At 36.0% G+C, this 21693-nt stretch overlaps 1 long non-coding RNA gene across 1 annotated transcript in view; it reads right to left on the bottom strand.

Moving 5' to 3' along the window:
• Positions 1-21693, bottom strand: part of LOC136825731 (uncharacterized) — a 583078-nt gene that overhangs the window by 485248 nt on the left and 76137 nt on the right. The gene's annotated exons all lie outside the window — the stretch shown is intronic.

Genomic DNA, 21693 nt, shown 5'->3' with positions numbered 1-21693 from the left:
CACATATATAACATATATATACATACTGTATACATCCACCAAGACCCAATATCGAAACATATTAATGATATAATTGAAAATTATTTTCGGGCCATTCCTAATTATCAATAATAATTAACAATTTCAATAAGCTATACAGAATTTCTTTCTTAATTCTATATTAACCACATCCCTCATACTTCCCTAATGCTGAATGCCACACTCCACATACGATGGCGATGTTCTCAAAATAGAGAGAAATAAATAAATCTACCGTTTGCCCTACGAGTAGAATGGGGGAGGGGGAGAAGTCCGGGAGGCATGAAACACCCCCCGCCCCTCGCCAGGTCAGGACAAGGCGTCCGAGGTTAGGTTAGGTAAAGGTAAGTCAGGTTATGTAATATTCCCTCTGAAATGCCTACTTACTCTGCAGTCGCTACCAATATAATATCGCTTTCCTCTTATTCTATTAAAATGCACTACTTAACTGAAAAACTGCAATTCGTTTTCAAAATAATTTAAAAGTCAAAACCTTTGTCCGAATGTGGGAGGTTACGTGGGCTAACAGATGACACATTGTGTGCTATCAGATTACACATTAACTTGAACGCAAGTAACCTTTAGCTTCAAAATACCTGTGGTTCTTCCATCACCACCACCTTCATTTTTTGGGTAATAACAATTGCAACATCGACAAAAAGGAAAATAAAAAACAGTATCAACGAAAATAACATTAGCAATAGCAACTGGCTCCGGCCATGTAATCGGTAACAGCTTCCTGTCATTTACCACGCCGCTAGTGACCCCTCATAAATTGTTCTTCGTTTTCTTTATAATTCTACAGCTCGTTTTCGTCTAGCTTTGAGTGAGGACTCTTGTAAATTGTTAATATCAGCTACCGCTCAGTATCTTACTTTGGAACGCGAAAACTTCAGTTCCAACTAAAGATCTCTTTCCTCATTCACTGTATCCTGCAAATATCATCTTGATCCGAGGTAGCCTGAAGGAAAAAGAAAGTCAAACGAAAGCTTGCAAATGAGAAACAGACTAATATTAATGCGTGAAAAGAGAGCACTCGGTTGAGTGCAAGCATCTGCTATGCAACGCAATGCCTGTCTCATTTCCCCTCTTACCTTTCAAGCATCTTACTGCTCGGAAATGAAGTTATTGATTTCAAGAAACTAACTTAAGAAATGCACGGGCCAAGTTTCACAGAGACTCTTTCAGTCTCTCTTGAGATGCCTAGCTAAATAGAACACTCACAAACATCTACAAACACTTACACTTCGATGGTACTAATAACAAAATTTGCAATAAAAATATATTTTCAGTGTTTGTAGTAGTAATAATAAATAATAATAATAATAATAATAATAATAATAATAATAATAATAATAATAGCATGAGTCACTGTGTAGTGAATAATAATAATAATAATAATAATAATAATAATAATAATAATAATAATAATAATAATAATAATAATAATAAGGGTAAAATTATTTCACAATGTACGATTTCATAACAGATTAAAATTATACTTGGGAAGGAGGGCAGGTGACGAAGAGATAGTTAAATAATACGATGAAAGAGTATATTAGGTACCCAGGAGGAATTGGAGCGGCACGCGATCCACACGAAGATTTCTAAGAAAACGCAAAAGCATAGTCCACGTGAAGGAGAGGAAGGAACCAGCGTGTATTTGTGAATGTTATCAGGACCCGAATTTCTTAAGGAAGAAAGGAAGAAAGGAAGAGGAGGTGGAAAAGGAAGAGTGAGTTAAGAGAAAGTTCACGGGAAGTTCCACAGGTTCAAGGAACGGGTCTTTCTGACTGTTGGTGGTGCCTCTTGGTATAAGTAGCCAGATGGATTGAATATAAAATCTAAGCCGAAGCCAAGCGCTGGGACCTACGAAGTCACTCAGCGTTGAAAGGAAAATTGAAAGTAAAAGGTTTAAGAGGGGAAATAGGATGAAAATCTCGCAACTGCATTATGAAACAATTGTTAGAGGAAGGTCGAAAATTAGAGGGAAGAAAGAATATTGACGGAGGTATAGAAAAGGGTATGAAAGGAGTTGCCGCTAGGGGCCGAGGGGACGCTGCAAAGGCAGATGGTGAGATTAGATTATAACTTCAGGAATGGAAATGCAGAAACTTATAGGCAAACGATTCTTAAAATAAAATATGCAAAAGACAAAAGGACATGGCGAGAGATGGAGAGACTAAAACGCTGATGACACGACAAGCAGAACCAAATGATGCAGAGTATAAATCTCAAAATGGTCGCTAATGAAATTGGTGAAATTGTTCAGAAGTTAAAAAAAGTTGATTATTGGCAGAAACAAAACTAGAATTGATGCTTTATAAGAGTGCAATGCTACGTGTGCAGTAGTGACCGAGTGACTAAGTGGCTGACAAAGTTTGGAAATTAAGTGATCCTTAAGAATCACATGGAATAAAGAAAAAAAAATTTCATTTAGGAAAAGATATTATTTCATAACATTTACAGTTTAGCTAAAAGGGTGTTTGGAATAATAATAATAATAATAATAATAATAATAATAATAATAATAATAATAATAATAATAATAATAATAAATTATTATTATTATTATTATTATTCATAAGTGAACCCTATTTAAATGGAACAAGCCCACAGGGGCCATTGACTAAATTCAAGCTTCCCAAGAATATGGAGTTCATTAAAAAGTAGCAACAGAAGATACTGGGAAATACAGATAGAAGAGATAACTTATTTGAAAATAAAAAATTAATAAACAAATGAATAAAAATTTTTAAAAAAATATAAGTAAATGATTAAAATACAAGAACTTCATTAGGGTAGTAATGCATGGCATCTCCGCTTGAACTTCAGAAGTTCCAACTGCACGGTAACCTCAGGGAAGCTGTTCCACAGTCTAAAGGTGTGAGGAATAAAAGACATCTGGAACTGAGAAGTTCGACAGCGAGGCACGTTTACTGATGTTTGCTGTTCAGCGAGTTTGTTAACTGATCAAGATGACCTATAATAAAATGGAATGCGATGCAACGTGAATTATATTGAAATATAACACGCGAATGGTCCTGTGATCACGACAGTTTGAAGTTTACGAGGTCAACTAGATCCATTACAACTGGTATGTTGTAAAAGTATGACGTAGACAAGTGTGATGTTTCTATGGCTGTTTGAAATGTATATGCTACTTCGGCGCCTAATAAAGCAGTTTATATTTCTTATGTATGTTATATTTTTACTACATTTTTATCACTTTCCTTTTATAAAATGATATTGTAACTTGGTTATACACAGACCGAATAAAATTACAGGTGAAATTACAAAGCAAAAAAAAAAAAGAAATTCTGAAAACATCTGGTTTTTAGTGAAGTCTTTCTAGTAAAAACTAAAAGCTTCTGTGAAAAAAAATAGCCACTGAATAAAAGTTTTAGCTCTTTCGACAAATGTTTTTGGCTATTTAAAGTAAGATCTCACTCAGTTCAGTGTGAATCCAAACGGCTAATTACAGAAGCTAGTCCTGTTTTGATGAGCAGGACTTATCTCACCAGCCATGTTAGTATCATTCTCTCTCTCTCTCTCTCTCTCTCTCTCTCTCTCTCTCTCTCTCTCTCACAGACATACACGTACACACACACACATCCACACGCACACAAACATCCATTAAAGTAGAAATGACACAATTCTCAAATTCAAGACAAAGTTATTCAGAACGTTACGTACTGTGATGTATCACCTTTTGCAGACGCCATATTTAGAGCATAATGTCGGTCATTGCACTCGAGCAATCACCAATTATAGGTGTACTTTACAAGGTCATATAAAATCTGCTGGTGCTCTCTCGAAGTGTTACCACAGACTTCCATACAAAGCTTGTTTTTCTTTCTTTTTTTTTTGTCTAGAGTTACTTGCAGTTTAAGAGAACGAAAAAGTTATATGGTTATATAAAAGTTATATAACGAAGCAATTTTTCTCAATAAATATAAAAATCGATAAAAAATTACAAGAACTATAAATAATAATTCTTCCGTTTACGGTGGACACAATATGTTCATCAATTCCGAAACATCAGCAAGTAAATAATAATTCTTACGTTTCAGGTAAATTCAATGTTTATTAATTCCTAAAAATTATCAAGCACATAGTTCGACGATGACAATTCTAAGCCTAGCACGATCTCTCGTAAAGGCAAAAGTCTCGCATATAAACTACACAGAGAGACCAGGAAGGAAAAACTATAGCTTATGAGTTTAAAAGCAAATTCTGGTCTCCGAACTCAAAACAGAACCCGGCCTATAAGTTTTCCAACGAAATCATTATTATTATTTTTATTATTATTATTATTATTATTATTATTATTATTATTATTATTATTATTCAGTAGATGAAACCTATTCATATGGAGCAAGCTCACACGGACCATTGACTTCAAATTCAAGCTCCCAAAGAAGATGGTGTTCATTAGGAAGAAGTAAGAGGAGGTAAAGGAAAATACGGAAAGAAGAGATCCCACTTATAAAAACGAACAAATAAATTAATAAATAAATAAAAATTTACTAAAATGCAAGGAGAACGGTATTAGGGTAGCAATGCTTTGCATCCTCTCTTGAACTTCTGAAGTTCAAACGAAGACGCAATCTGATGTTATGTTTATCGATAAGGCGCAGATGCTGATTTATCTGTGAAGCAAAGGTGATGTTAGTTCTAATATCAAAAGGCTTCATGTGTTAAGGGTGAATAGTTTCTCCACAAGTTCTGACCACCGTTTACAAGTCAAACTGCTGACATGGAAAGGCACTTTCGTTTGCAAGTCAAAACGTTGACATGGAAAGGCGCTTTCGTTTACAAGTCAAAATGTTGACGTGAAAAGGCACTTTCGTCCATTCAGCGTTTAAGACAGTGAAAAGAGGGAGCTAGAGGGGTTGGACAGCAAGATAAAGAGATCCAGACAATACAGGAGATGACGTGCACGAATCTAAAGGTGGAACTGAGAGAAAAGTAATAGTTAGAGGTGTTGGATAGCAAGATTGAAGAAAGGAGGCGTGAAAGGAGATAGGATAAAAGTCTGAAAAGCGGATGCAGCGACGGCCGAAGGGACGCTGCAAACACCCTTTACTTATGCCTACAGTGCACCACGTGAAGTGCACTGAAGACTTTACCCCAGAAAAAGTGTCCTCGTATTGATTTGCCATTGAAGAAACCCAACATTTTGTAAGTCCAGCGGGAACGGAGTTCTTTAGTGAAAATTCTCTCTCCACACATAGTACTAAAAGTTCGTTTTTATTCTAACTGCAATTAACTGGGGAAAAGCAACAGTGCTTGGATGTAAAATCTAATGACGTTTGAGGTTCTGAACTAGACTCCCGAACTAAATTAAAAGTTCCTAGGAAGTTTCTTTCAGATTTACTACTATCCATTTCAGGGACAGCGAGTCATCGTTTTTCTCAAATATCTTTCAAACTAATTATTTGATCGAAATGGTACTTTGACACAGTGTACGAGACACCTCCCGCTAATTTTTGGTAATATAGTGCATTGCCAAATGGTTTTAGTTAAGGCGTTTACTCTTGACTTACATAGTGTCGCCAAGCATCGCCAAACTATGCATTCGAACGTCCTTTATCCCCATCCCATCCCTCCCTCTCCCTTCCCCTCCTCATCCCTCCCTCAACCCACTTTCATGGCCTCCCCATCCCCGCCCCCTTTTCCTGTCTACGGGGGATAGCGGACTCCCCATTCCTGACCCCCTTACCAGTCAATGGGGAATAGCGGACGTTCGATTACTTAGATTAGTCCTGCTGACTCATGCGACGTTGCCTTTAAAAGTCAAGGGTAAACGCCTTAACTAACACCATTTGACAATGCACTATATTACCAAAAAATTAGCGAGAGGTGTATTGTACGTTGTGTGTAGGTACCATTTCGATCAAATAATTAGTTGAAAGATATTTGAGAAAAACGATGCCTCGCGGTTCCTGAAATTAATAGTAGTACGGTAGCGATCTGCTTCCTTTTCAATTCTAAGAACCTAAACTCCTAAAGTGACGCTGGAAGATTCAGCCCGGTTGATAGGTATATCCTCCTCACAATAACGTAACAATTTTATTGCAGGTATTTCGCTAACGTTGTATGGGGGTATGGCAGGGTTCAACATGGAGGGTTATCGTAACTTTAAAAAAGCGAAAAATATTAAATGTTGTCACTGTTAATTTTACACACTAAAAACCCCATTGCTTGTGATACGGAGCGATGCCGGCGGAAGTAAAGAAAAACTATGTGCAAGAAGTGGTTCTGGGATGCATTTGCACCAAGACAACCAAAAAGAAAAAAAAAATGTGTTGCGTAAACATACCCCTACAATCAACATGTTGCAGAATTATCAGTCAGTTCTGTAAGTTCCTCGTCCAGAAATTTTTGCGTTCCAGAGATGGCTCCAAATACTTGGAACACCATAAAGTGCAAAGACTAGATTTTAATGTAATTCAATTTGGGATTTTCTTCCATTCATAGAGATATGACCTAAACTATCACTATTACCAGCTATCTAATTTTATACGCTCCTCAATCTTTCGTTTAGTATTACTATAAACTGGTCTATGCCGCTTTTATGAAAAGGACGTATGAACACCACTGCAACCTAAAATGTACTTTTACTCTACCGTAAAAGTCACTGCAGTTCAGTAGTAATTAACAGACTATGCTTTAGATATGAAGCTACAACAATGTTTCCCGTATCAAGAGCAAACAGAAGTGTAACTACCATTTTAAACCCTTTTCAGTACAAATCTCCCACCACAATAAAATGAAGTGAAAGTCGACAGAAAAGTAAACATCCCAAGCTACACTGAACGTTTTCAAAGTCAAGTTGGCGTTGACCATTTGATCATAATGATGACGGTACAATTCAGGAACAGAAATTTAGAAATTAAGCAAACTAACAGACGTTCCTAAGCCAGTCGCCACAAGAACCTCCGCATCAATTTATTTCAAGGCAGGAGCCTGGTCTGAAAATGATCTCGCAAAGGTCAACGAAATCCTCCGCCGATCTCTAATGAACGTTTGCGTTGAAGGCCCTTCGACGATCCACTCGTAAACTACGAACACACCGCAGCTCGTTACGAAAACCAAAAGTCTTATTTGGCCAATTACGCCGTCGAAGGGGAAAGAAAAAGTCTCAAGGTTACAACCATCAATCATCCAATTACACCTGATTTGGATGCAACAACCAATTAGATGAAACATCTTTTTAGGAGGCTGGCGTTCCCTCAACAGCCGCATTCGTGGAAAATGGACCTGAAGTTTTTCTCTCTCTTGCTGATCGTCAAGACGGATATTTTTTGTTGTGCATTCACTATTAATTTTGTAATATATGAAAGACAATCATTAAAACCATAAAGGAAAATAATAACGATAAGATTGCCAATGTAAGCAATTCAACTAAAGGAGCACGATAATTAGTGCATACGTATGCACACAAGAACTACACGCATATACTCTCTCACACACACACACACACACACACACACATATATATATATATATATATATATATATATATATATATATATATATATATATATATATATATATATATATGTATGTATGTATGTATGTATGTATGTATGTATATATATATATATATATATATATGTGTGTGTGTGTGTGTGTGTGTGTGTGTGTGTGTGTGTGTGTGTGTGTGTGTGTGTATGTATGTATGTATTACACACCAAAATACGGTAGATAGAAGTAATCCTTCCTAGCTTCAGAGGAAATTTATATTTGTTGCATACTTTCGTCACGCGTTTAAAGCATTATATGGGAAATGTGTACATGCATACATTTGCGATATAGTTAGTTGAATAAAACACAAAATTTAGGCAAAAGGCCAAGCACTGAGACCTGTGAGGTCATTCAGCTCTGAAAGGGAAAGTGACAGTAAGAAGATCTGAGATGTGTAACAGAAGAAAAGCTCGCAGGAGCACTATGAAATAATTGTTAGAGAGGTTGGAGAGTCAGATGGAAGAAAAAAAATATGAAAGGAGGTACAGTAAAAGGAATGAAATAGGTTGCAGGTAGGGGCCGAAGGGACGCTGCAAAGACCCTGAAGTAATGCCTACAGTTAACCATGTGAAGTGCATTGGCGGCCTTACCCCCTTATGGGGAATATAGTCTGAACTTACTAAGGAAATAATGAAACCCAATAGCATCGTTTGACATGAAGTACAAAAAATATCAAGAGCGAACTATAGCAAAATGGAAAATATAACAGATCTAAAATTACCAAAATGACATTGGATGAAGCTGATGCCTCGTAATGGCCCTAAGAAATACAAGACCGATACGAGTATGCTCACTTCTATAATACAAAATAAGCCTCGCCTTACTGCTCATTTTTTTCAGGATCGACTGTCCTTGACCCTGACATCTAACTCCGCGGCCTTCCCAACGACCAACCGTTCCTGACAGGAGCCCCTTCTATTTGGGTTTCCTGAACGTGTGCAAGCCTCTCTGTTTCTAGATGCTGAGAAAGGGGAGAGCTCCCCTGGCTGCTTCTAATTTCACGATTATTTTTAATTGATTGATTATGAAATTTAGGCCTTGAAGACCAAGCGCCTGAACCCATCAGGATTATTCAGCGCCGTAATGAAGGTGAAATGTATAAATAAATATGATTGATAATGAATAGATGAATGATGAAATACTAGTCAAATTCAGTGTTAAAATATGAAAGTAAGAAAATGAAGGATGACATTGGATAGAACCAGCAAAAAATAAATTTATATTAATCTTAATTACCTGTCGTAGATATTACCAAATTCTCCGCGCTTTGACATTTATTCTCAGGGCCCTTGCTTAATATTACTACTATATATTAGAACAAATTGTAATAATTATCATTAACATTATAAATCACAAAAATATTCCAATAGCTTCGGACATTTTCGCGCGTCACAGGATTTCATTTTATCTGGTAAAGAGCAAGTTTATTCTCTGTATTTACTTAAGACATATGAGCTTACTATATGAGGATCAAGTTCGCTATAAACCATTCTACATCTGTACTTAATTTTCCTGAATATACCTTGAATATTAATTTACTGGATATTTAATATAAAACAAACGTTAACTTACCTTTTACTGTTTACATGACAATTGCAATGTTCAAATGAGCACGAACATAATTAGCCTCTCTCTGTCTCTGTCTCTCTCTCTCTCTCTCTCTCTCTCTCTCTCCATATATATATATATATATATATATATATATATATATATATATATATATATATATATATATATATATATATATATATATATACATACATATACCTTCTTCATCCTCCATTTAGCAATTTTTAATGTTGGGAAGGGGGTAAGGGGAATTCGATATGTTTTGGGACTTGAAATTTTCAGTGGTTGTTTATATGTTTGAAACGGAAAAGCCAACTCTATCTGTTCTGAAGTTCGACTTTCTCATACGTATCATACATGGAACGAAAGATATCAATACCGAAAGTACTGATAAAAATGTTTAAAAATATATCTGCGTCTTTATACCTAACATTTTATGGTACAAGTCCCATTTCCTATGCTTTCACTTATAAGGTAATCTATCGAAATCCGGCAATTCCAGCTACTTCAAAATTTAATTTTCTATCAGAAAGTGGGAAAAGAAAGTAGTAGACCCAAAAGAAACGGATCCAAATTGACTTAAAAAGGTAACCGCTCATTCAATTATCGTCAAAAGACAGCAGTTTTTCTTTTTTAGAGTTAGCATTGGTAATGAAGCCACCACATGCAAATCTTAATAACATTCCACCGAAGCATCCAAGACTGCAAGCTTTCTCTTTGAAATTCCTTAAAACCTGGTGTCTTGCGGCTGGACAGCAAAACTGCAGAAAGGAAGGGGGAATGGAGGTAGAGTAAATCGCTAAAAAGTCCATGTAGCTAAGGATCGAAGGGACGACGAAAATACCCTTTACTAATACTAATACATACAGTGCACCATGAGTGGAGCACCAGCAGCACTAACCCCCTTAGGGGGATGCTTTCACAGACAAAAAATACGATTTTACCTTCCCTTAACACCATATGTTACTTTTATGGTGATGATAGTACCTTAGTTGTCAGTAGTCTGCATCGGTACTACTACATCACGTTCATGAATGACAGGATAAGAAGCGAATCATTTTGACAAATCTGTTCAGAATAATGCAGTTTAGGGTTCATGTGTCAATCGTCGTTCAGGACCCGTGATTCTACACAGTAAAAATATTTCCTCATTTGGTATTTTCAACTTTGATGGTTAACTGATAATATACATTTCGACTGGTAATATACATTTCAACTGACAATATACATTTCAACTGATAATTATTATACATTTCAACTGATAATATACATTCCAAAACATTCACTCAAACACAACTTTGCGAGTGCAATACATTTATATCTTAAATCACGCAACTACTCACTGAGTAATCAAATGTAAAATATACTCAGCACACAAGTTTCCCGATGGATACTATTTTTTCATTCAACTTTGGGATCTATAACAGTCAAGTGCGACTCATATAAATAAAAAAAAAATTCCAGGTGTATTTAGTCGATGTTTTCTGCCCACACACTTCACATTCATTTATGGAGACCAGAAGATGAGAACCTATTTGACTAATTAGAAGTAGGATCATTTTAATTGGTTCTGGGAAAAGAGTCGACATCCATGAACCCGTTACACAGTTATACCATTTCCATGTGAATAAAAAAAAAAACTGTATCAGGTGTTTCCAGTGGATACAAGAATCTGAAAAAGGTGATTTCACCTCCATAGCTTTCAAGGTTAATTATCCTCGTATGAAACGTGAGATATTTAAAGTGTGTCGTTGTTTATACATCTCTGTTTAAAAAGTGGAACACTTATATATATAACATTCAACTGTATGTACGCTGAGGAAAACTAACTTTAGTTTAAAAATGAATATACAGGATTGACAAGTATTTATACTGGTCAACTGGTATAGTGGTTAGTGTCGTGTTATGCCACTCAGATGTCGCGGGATCGCGTCTCTCCCATGGCAATGAAAAACAACTGGCTCTGTATCATGATCAGTTACTGCTGCGGTGTGGGGTCTGCGGTGGGAGGTTGAAACCAACATTCTTTGGAAGCTGGAATTTCAAGTCAATGGCCCATTTGGTGTGCATGTTCCATGTGAATAGGTTTAATCTACTGAAATAATAGTAATTATTATTATTATTAAATCAGAATAATAAAACTTTCCCTTCTCCAATCACGTAGAGGGAAAAGCTGATGCCAAGATCTTAGTGATGATGAACACGATGGTGGTAATAATCGGAGTAACCAATTCTTCCAATTTTCTTATCCTTCCCTACTTGGGAGTTGCTCTCCCTTTTGAGATTAATCTTTTCTCGCCCTTCTTGATGTAACTGCATCAAAGACATTTAGAAACCTAAAGACATTTTGGAGGTTTAAAAACCTTTCGTTTCATCATCTCTCATATTTCACTCCGACAAGAGACGTCATGGTAGTTTGTTTATAAGTAGCCTTTCTGATCTTTAAGTATTTGCAACATCAGAAATCAAGTTGTTTTTTTTTTAGGGGGCTAGGTGGATGTCTCTCTTGATCTGTTTTGCTGCTTCTCTAACTCCTATAAATTTCCTTACTGCAGTACTACTTTCCTCGGTAGGTAGACCACAACTTTTAAGACCTTTTTTTAACGGCAATTCCCTATATGCAATTGCTACATTACAGCATAAGGTTGCACGCTTTATAAATCATAATCAGCATGCTTGAGAAAAGGAAACTACGACATGAAGCGATAAGTTCTCTAGCAGCAATAACAAATCAAGAAAGCCTGGAGTCGAGTGATGCACAAATAACTGTCAAATACTCTGAATCAATAAACACGGTGTCATCTACGAACAGCCACTCATGCAATCAGCCATTCAACTATAGCACTTCATATCCAACCAGATGTCTATTCATGCCTCATTTCATAAGGCATGATGGAGAAATAACTCGTGGGAGGGTTGCGTCATCTGTTTAGCTAGCCATCTTATCTCCAAGGCCGACAATTATGTTGGTAATAAAATTTCAAAACAGTGCAAGTCTCAGAACCCCACCCAATGGAATATTAGACTCAACTTAAAAAATAAAACTATCAACTGCTAACTGCTGTAGGTCACTTAGAAAAATCTGTCAAAAGATCGACAACATGTAATCAGGGAAGTTTATTAGGAAAAGACCATCTTAAGGTAAAAGTTGTTTACTGAATATAAGATACGTAAATAAGGAAATTTGCATAAATAAATACATACACTACCAACATGCATACATACACAAATACGATATATATATATATATATATATATATATATATATATATATATATATATATATACATATATACACACACAATTATAATATATATATATATATATATATATATATATATATATATATATATATATATATATATATATATATATATGAGCCTCCCCATGGCTCAGTCGGTTACAGCAGCAGCTTCGACTTCAGAGGTCTGTGGCGCGGTTCAAATCCGCAGCCGACTGATCAGAGAGGCAGACACTTTGCTATCCGTGTAGACATCCTGGGATTATATATATATATATATATATATATATATATATATATATATATATATATATATATATATATATATAATCAATCAATGGATAGGTTTGCTTAAAAGCAAATGGGCGTTACAGACTAAATACACACACAAAACAAAGCCATTACAACACCTTCTAAAAAACATAACAAACATCTCACACGTCTCGAACTCGCGCCCTACCCGCGCAACTTCTCGCTGCTGGGAAGAAAGGGCGTTGGGTCGGGTATGATACATGAAACATACGCTACCGGGGTCTAAGCGATGTCAGGCAGGGCAGCCGATCGAGACTACAGGTCTACCCCAAAAGCCAAATCAAAAGTCCTTCAAAAGAAGGCATCGTGCTTACCCCATACAAAAATGGGAAAAAAGCACGTTAAAAGAAGAAGAAGAAGAAGATATAGATATAGATATATATATATATATATATATATATATATATATATATATATATATATATATGAAGCATTAATGTTGAGGAAGTTTTCTACTAAGATGGCTCATCCACGATTCAATCACTAAAGGTATGAATGTGCCAGTGATCGTTGTCTTGTCTTTATTTTTAAAAATCAGTTCCTGTTCCAGTTGGGGAAAAGGTTTAATTTTGAATACAGTTTACATACATACATACATATATATAGGCTATATATATATATATATATATATATATATATATATATATATATATATATATATATATATATATATGTGTGTATATATGCACGTGTTAAATTGGTCTGTGTCTGTATATATAAATATATATATATATATATATATATATATATATATATATATATATATGTGTGTGTGTGTGTGTGTGTGTGTGCATGTTTGCAAAACTGGTGTGTGTATATATATATATATATATATATATATATATATATAAAAGAAAAATCCACGAAGAAAACAGGAAAAACTGAGTGCTGAGGTTTTCGACACTAGTCCTTTACTTAGCAGTCTGCTAAGTAAAGGACTAGTGTCGAAAGGCCTCAGCACTCCAGTGTTTCCGTTTCCTTCATGGATTTTATCTTTATTTATATATTCATCACGTTCCATATTTTCGTGATTCAGTTATACATATATATATATACATATTATTATATAAATATATATATATATATATTTATACATAGGTAATATATAATATATATATATATATATATATATATATATATATATATATATATATATATATATACACACGTAATCTTATAACACTTTTCTCTAGTAAGGAAAGGGAGTATGAACATCAGCATCCTCCAGTTTTCCATAATAACCGCTCCCTAATAAAACAATTCATTTACCACACGGTGTTTACTGAGGCAAAAAGAAAAACAATACCCAAAATAAAAGCGAGGAAAGGAAAGGAAAAATCCCATTAAACCCTTAAAGAGGACATGGTGGATGTTGGACAGGTTCGGCAACACCTGTTCAAAGATGGTAATTGGTGTAAATTATGATCATTGACGTGGAACGAACTCATAAAATGACTCCTCGTCCATTTGTGTCATCCCAAAGTAGAGAGAGACACATCGACTGCTTTGCGGAAACGATGAGTGCGTGTGTGGGTACGAAGAAAGATGGATTTTCCGATAATGAGAAGAAACGTGTTTCATTAGCCAGTTTTGTGAGTGCAGAATATGAATATTGTCAAGTGATAAATATACACTTGGGAGAGAGAGAGAGAGAGAATGTTCCAGTTACAAAATCGTTGGGGAGAGAGAGAGAGAGAGAGAGAGAGAGAGAGAGAGAGAGAGAGAGAGAGAGAGAGAGTCAAGGAAAATTCCCTGAATTTACTGCCATTATTGAATTAGAGAGAGAGAGAGAGAGAGAGAGAGAGAGAGAGAGAGAGAGAGAGAGAGAGAGAGAGAGAGAGAGAGTCAAACAAAAAAGATACGTACAGCAAAAATTGCTTCCGGACAACTTGCAGGAAACGCACATAAACACCAGGGGAAAAATACAGTCGAAGAAATTAAATGTCACAAACAATGTATATATAATGCACAGAATTTACTGTTATTACTATTCAAAACGTGCGCACACAAATATACTTCGCGTGTGAAAAACATCAAAGAAAAACAATGAAGAAAACACCAAACTGATTGATTGCAGAACTAAATAAATGCAAAGCAGATTAGAAAAGCGTCAGAATATTTAAGGCAAAATGGATGAAGCTATCACCCTTGACACCTGCGGTACGACTTGAGATTAACCATTTCCTCCACTAAGGGAATGCATGGAATGTTCCAGGTGCTCGGCAGTGCCACGTTGTGGCATTGGCAACGTGGATGCTGGCACTGCAAAACGAGTAGCACGCGGTAACTCATTACGAGTTACATCAAGAAAGGTGTTAGTCAAGGTTCTCTTGTTGAAAGAAAGCTTATGCAACAATGTCAGGCCGGATATCTTCCAACACTGGACTTAATCAAAATTACTACCGACATCTGGAGCATTATGACCAATAACAATTTAACAAGTAACAAATGCGCCGAAGTTTCTTCGGAGCAATCGAGTTTTCTGTATAGCGTATGATGCTGTATTAAATTCTCAGCCACGGTCCATTAAACTCTCAGCCGCGGCCCATGGAACTTTCACTCACGGATCGGTGGTGGTCTGTGTTGCTGGCACCTATAGCGGTACCAGACGCACGATCATGGCTAACTTTAACTGTAAATAAAATCAAAACTACTGAGGCTAGAGTGCTGCAATTTGGTATGTTTGGTGACTGGAGGGTGGGTGATCAACATACGAATTTGCAGCCTTCTAGCCTCAGTAGTTTTTAAGATCTGAGAGTGGACAGAAAAAGTGCGGACGGACAGACAAATAGCCACCTCAATAGTTTTGTTTTATAGAGAACTAAAAAATCGATTTGAAATATATGGCATAAATAAAAGCTGAAGGAATCCTTGTACCAATACCTAGTTTTCTGACTATTAGAGGGTATATTTTTATTTTCAAGAGTTAAGAAATACAATGATTTGAGTGACATATAAAGCAAAATAGCGTTAAGAATTCATATCCATTATATCCACAATTAATAAAAACATTACGCTTACCCAGTTTGAAAGAAAATTCAAGCTGACCCTCCGAAATACTGGTAAATCCATTCCTGGTATCTTACTTTAATTCGTTTTTAATTCAAGTGAGTAATCAGATACCTTACTTTCTTGCCCTACAATCATTTACTAATGAAGACTGAAGCTGGCAAAGATTCTAAAACTCAGCCAAGTAGAAAAACAGACAAGATTCTAAAACTCAGCCAAGTGGAAAAACAGACATGATTCTAAAACTCAGCCAAGTGGAAAAACAGACATGATTCTAAACTCAGCCAAGTGGAAAACAGACATGATTCTAAAACTCAGCCAAGTGGAAAACAGACATGATTCTAAAACTCAGCCAAGTGGAAAAACAGACATGATTCTAAACTCAGCCAAGTGGAAAACAGACATGATTCTAAAACTCAGCCAAGTGGAAAACAGACATGATTCTAAAAACTCAGCCAAGTGGAAAACAGACATGATTCTAAAACTCAGCCAAGTGGAAAACAGACATGATTCTAAAACAGCCAAGGGAAAACAGACATGATTCTAAAACTCAGCCAAGTGGAAAACAGACATGATTCTAAAACTCAGCCAAGTGGAAAACAGACATGATTCTAAAACTCAGCCAAGTGGAAAAACAGACATGATTCTAAAACTCAGCCAAGTGGAAAAACAGACATGATTCTAAAACTCAGCCAAGTGGAAAAACAGACATGATTCTAAAACTCAGCCAAGTGGAAAAACAGACATGATTCTAAAACTCAGCCAAGTGGAAAAACAGACATGATTCTAAAACTCAGCCAAGTGGAAAAACAGACATGATTCTAAAACTCAGCCAAGTAGAAAAACAGACGAGATAAGTCTGGGTGCAGCAAAAGGCACCATGAAAAACAAACCTCCTAAATGTCTCTTGAAAAAATTAGATCAAATATTTCTGTTAGAACACTGGAGAACTTCTGTACACATATGGGGCTTCCGGTCAATGACGTCAACTATCATTATTTTTCAGAAGGTGAACCCTATTCATATGGAACAAGTCCCCCAAAGGAGCCACTGACTTGAAATTCAAGCTTCCAAAGAATATTAAGGTGTTCATTAGGAAGAAGTAAGAGGAGGTAAAGGGAAATACAGAAAGAAAATAAATAAAAAAAAAATAAAATCTCGCTTGTTACAAAAAAAAAAAAGAAGCACAGTGCAAAAAAACAAATAGATATTTCGAAAATTCACATATGACGGATAATTAGATTAACTCCTACGTTCATACAGCCAAGCTCGATGCGTGCGAAAGTTACAAATTACGTAAGGCAACATCTGCGAGAGAGAGAGAGAGAGAGAGAGAGAGAGAGAGAGAGAGAGAGAGAGAGAGAGAGAGAGAGAGAGAGAGAGAGAGAGAACTCTGCATCCAAACCAAACTACGTTCACCTCTTTAACTCGGAGTTGGTAAAGGAGTAAAAATTTTCTTTTCATTTTTTATTCTTAAATCTGAATCTATCATTAACTAATCTCATATCTGTAATAAAACAAATTCGAAATAAATACGAAGAAAGAAAATAAACGAAAAACAGTAAATCGAAAAGCAAAATAGCAAGAAAATGTAGTTCCCCGAAATGGAATGGAAACAAATAAATATACAAATGAATGAATGTATTTAAAAAAAAACTGCTTGATAAACAAACTTCTTCAGAGATGTAAGGATCAGCGGGGCAAAATCAGTTTCTCTTCCTGGTGCCAAAGTTTAGATGCGCGTTCCATTTCGAATATCAAAAACTGACGTCGTAATATTCAGGTGGCAGGTCTTAATTAACCCACATACCGCACGCATTCATGTGATCTCCCTGAATATCGGACCGTTCCTTTCAATATCGAGTGTACCGAAAAACTAGGTAATTTCTGTAACAAAAATTGAGACATCTCGGTAGGAGGTTTGGGACGGTAGTCTCCCTTATTTTATATTACCGTATTTTTTTTACGGCATTTGAACACAACATAATATCTGTCTATCTATCTATCTGTGTGTGTATGTATGTATGTATATATATGTATATATGTATATATATATATATATATATATATATATATATATATATATATATATATATATATACATATATAATTTTATAAATATATATATACTGTATGTGTGTATGTATCTTCCCCTTCTGAAGGACGACCCCAAAATATCTTTTCATATATCAACATGACTTTTGGGATGAGGCGGCCATCCATTCTCCACTCTTATTGTGACCAAATTCACTACCCAGGGCCCCTCTGAGGAGTTAATCACAACTAGGACGAGGACCTAATACTGTTCCACTTGTCAGGAATCGAAACTCAAGGGATATAGCCACTGACTACCGTGAACGAATGTGTAGGTAGAATAAGTATTCAAGGGTATTCCACAGATACAAATACTGAAGGAAAGGGTATATATATATATATATATATATATATATATATATATATATATATATATATATATATATATATATATATATATATATATATATAGAATTTAGGCCAAAGGCCAAGCGCTGGGACCTATGAGGTCATTCAACGCTGAAACGGAAATTGACGGTAAGAAGGTTTGAAAGGTGTAACAGGAAGAAAACCTCACATTTGCACTATGAAATCTTGTTAGAGAGGGTGGAAAGTCAGATGAAAGAGAGAGAATATGAACGGAGGTACAGTAAAAGGAATGAAAGAGGTTGCAGCTAGGGGCCGAAAGGACGTTGCAAAGAAGCCTAAGTGATGCCTACAGTGCACCACGTGAGGTGCGCTGACGGCACTACGGGATGGAGGAAGGGTAAGACAAAATGGCGTATTACCTTCACGGATTTTCTAGTAACATTCACCATCAAAAAGCAGACATTCGAATGCGAGGATAAAATATATAAACGATTGTCATTAGCAAAACATATGTTATCATCACGGTGATTGATGGACAAAACTTATGCAATTTAGCGCGCTCTAACGAAGATTATGGAAATTACAGAAACCGACAGAGCTTGCCATCCCATTAAAAAAAAAAATATAGGTTTCCACTTGACAGGCTTCGACTGACATTCTTGAAAGGCCTCACTTCAATCACTCCGTAAGAGCACGAAGCGACAGTTTGAGTGACAGCCTGACCTCGTTCCGTCAGAGTAAAAGTAAATGGTTTCCGGCCATAATTCGCCGGGAAAAAGCGACGAATGTGTGATGTAAGCCATGTTTATGCAAAAGCCTTTATATGTGCTAGAGAATATTTGCGGTTTCTTCTTCGCCGTAATCGCACAAAATACAGAAGACAGGCTGACTTTTTCGATGCATTTACTGTGAAGTTTTCTTAAATATTTACAATGATAAACATTTGGGAGAAAAACTCTCTATCACGACAGTTCATAAATGTTCTACAGGGTTCACATTAATATAACTGTTAAAGGCTCGGGTAGATTTTTATAAAAGCTTGCGAACCATTCTCTGGGTTCACCTTCAGTCAAAAGATGACTGAAGATGAACCCAGGGAAGGGTTCGAAAGCTTTTATAACTTCTACACGAGCCCTTAACAATTATATTATTGTGGAACTTTAGAGCAATAATAGAAATGATATTCGAACCAACCTTACAATAAAGAAATAATCTGATTATTAATCAGTTGTCCATAAGCCTAGTCTGTACTATGAACTTTCTATGGCTAATGGAAAAATTGGCCTCGTGGTCGCAAGTTACAGAGCGTTAATTAAAGTGCATTCTATTACAAAATACTGTAAATTAACATCGAACTGATTTTAACTTGAAAAGAAAAATAAAGAAAAAAAAATTCCACAGGAAATATCAGCTTTACCCATGCCTATCTCATAAATACTTTTGCACCTTACATCCAAAAAGTTGGATATAAAAATTGACAAAATCTGGTCAAAAAAATTTACCACAAATTATGTAATTGTTGAAATAATCCAGCATTCTTCACAAACACAAAAATTCCCTTTGGTTTATGTATTGACAACCCTGGAAAAAGGTTTATTACCTTACCCATCCAGGCACTCGGAGAGGATACGGATTTTCTAGTCCCTCTTATTTATACTGCTAATGCATTTTTGCAAAAAAAAAAAAAAAAAAAATCCCCAACTCACCTGTCCCAGAACATTGACAGAATTACTTGGACCCGACAAACATCTTTAACAATTTCTAAATTAGTCACTATATTGTACAAGCCCTACTATAGATACAGGCCCAAACTCTCGTTTACTGTAAGATACAACCAGCCGATCCTGAAACACAGTAGATACCAAAATATAATTAAAATCCCTTCATTAGTTTTCACGTACTCTCAGTAACACGCACACACTGAACCAAAGCCAAAAGCTCCAACATTTGTGGCACTAATACCACCATCGCTGTAGAAGTAGGAATCCGTATAAACAATACCCTGGTATACCATCAGCTATGCTTTTTTAGTGCCCGGTGTAAAAACAATGTTTGGAGCCATAGATAACTGATGTTATCCATGACTCAAATACTCAAAAAACTTGGCACAGTAATCCCTTCGAACAGCAAATCAAAGAGTGGGAGTATGGTACAAGACAAGCTGACTGATAAAGTCCTAACTGTGCTGAAGTTTAGCCTCCAACCTCACTGATCCCTTAAGTTATTAAGGGTATTATATAGCAAAGCCAACTCATATTTTATTGTCACATTAAGTTTAATTTCTTTTCATATGCCTCGTGAGTTGATTCTACCCATTTTTAGCTTTCTGTAAAAGAAAACTATTGAGGTGGCTTTGCCTGTCCGCCCGCACTTTTTGTAAGTGCCCTCAGACCTTAAAAACTACAGAGGTTAGAGGGCTGTAAAGTGGCATGTTCATCATCCACAATCCAATCATCAAACATACCAAATTGCAGCCCTCTAGCCTCAGAAGTTTTTATTTTATTTAAGGTTAAAGTCAGCCATGATCATGCGTCTGGCAACGCTACAGGACAGGCCACCACCGGGCCCTGGCTGAAAGTTTCAAGAGCCGAGGCTCATACAGCATTATACGCTGTACAGAAAACCCGGTTGCCCGGAAGGAACTTCGGCGTATTTTTACTTGTTGAATTTGATTTTACTATTAACCCTATAAAATCTTTCATATCCCTAACCTTCACCAAAGTAATTCACACGACGCTGCTTCAGAGTTTCTAATCATTACCGAAATAATCAGTAAAAACACTTTTGCATTCCTAATCATCCCCAACTTCATAATGGATTGAAAAGTCGAGACAAAACCATCACCCGATTCCAAGGAGCTAAGACATGCTATTCTCCTTAAGAATATGCATATAAGGATTTCATGAATGCCATGTTCATTTCATTTACTTTTTATACGGATATCAAGAGGAATGAAACAGGGGATATTCATACTTTTAATACATTTTAATAATTCTATGCAAATAGTCCCTATCTAGTTAAAACCAGAATGAAAAGAAGAAAAAGGTGGTAGAGTACAGAGGGAATCTTGGGGGAAACTGATGCAAGGAGAGAAGTCCATATTTTGACACAATAAAAGAATGAGAAACATCATCCAACTGATAAATTGTAAGGATTACTATTTTTCCCATAATCTAAACCTACACTGCTCATTTTTGAAGGCCTTCCTATCACCCGTCATTCACTGACGAAGGAGACAGCAGTTCTCTCTTTTAGGCCAACGGAACAGTGACCAAATAATATTAACAAAAAGATAAGGTAACGTCACTTCCCTACAAAATGAAAAATACTCTAAAAATGACACAGAATAAAGGCCCGCTGACTTACTTTGATTCCGTCTCAGACAGGGAACCAAAGCATCAAGCACACGAAATGATTTCAAGATTTAGTAATTAGATTTAGTAATTAGAAGAAAACATAGGTTCTTGATGGAGGATTTTCTATAAGGAATCTCTGATCTATCAAAAAACTGATTATGTATAATACACACACACACACACATACACACACACACACACACACACACACACACACACACACACACACACACATATATATATATATATATA

This window comes from Macrobrachium rosenbergii, chromosome 39, assembly GCF_040412425.1.
Source record: "Macrobrachium rosenbergii isolate ZJJX-2024 chromosome 39, ASM4041242v1, whole genome shotgun sequence".
NCBI lineage: Eukaryota > Metazoa > Arthropoda > Malacostraca > Decapoda > Palaemonidae > Macrobrachium > Macrobrachium rosenbergii.
This window is presented reverse-complemented; position numbering and strand designations above follow the sequence as displayed.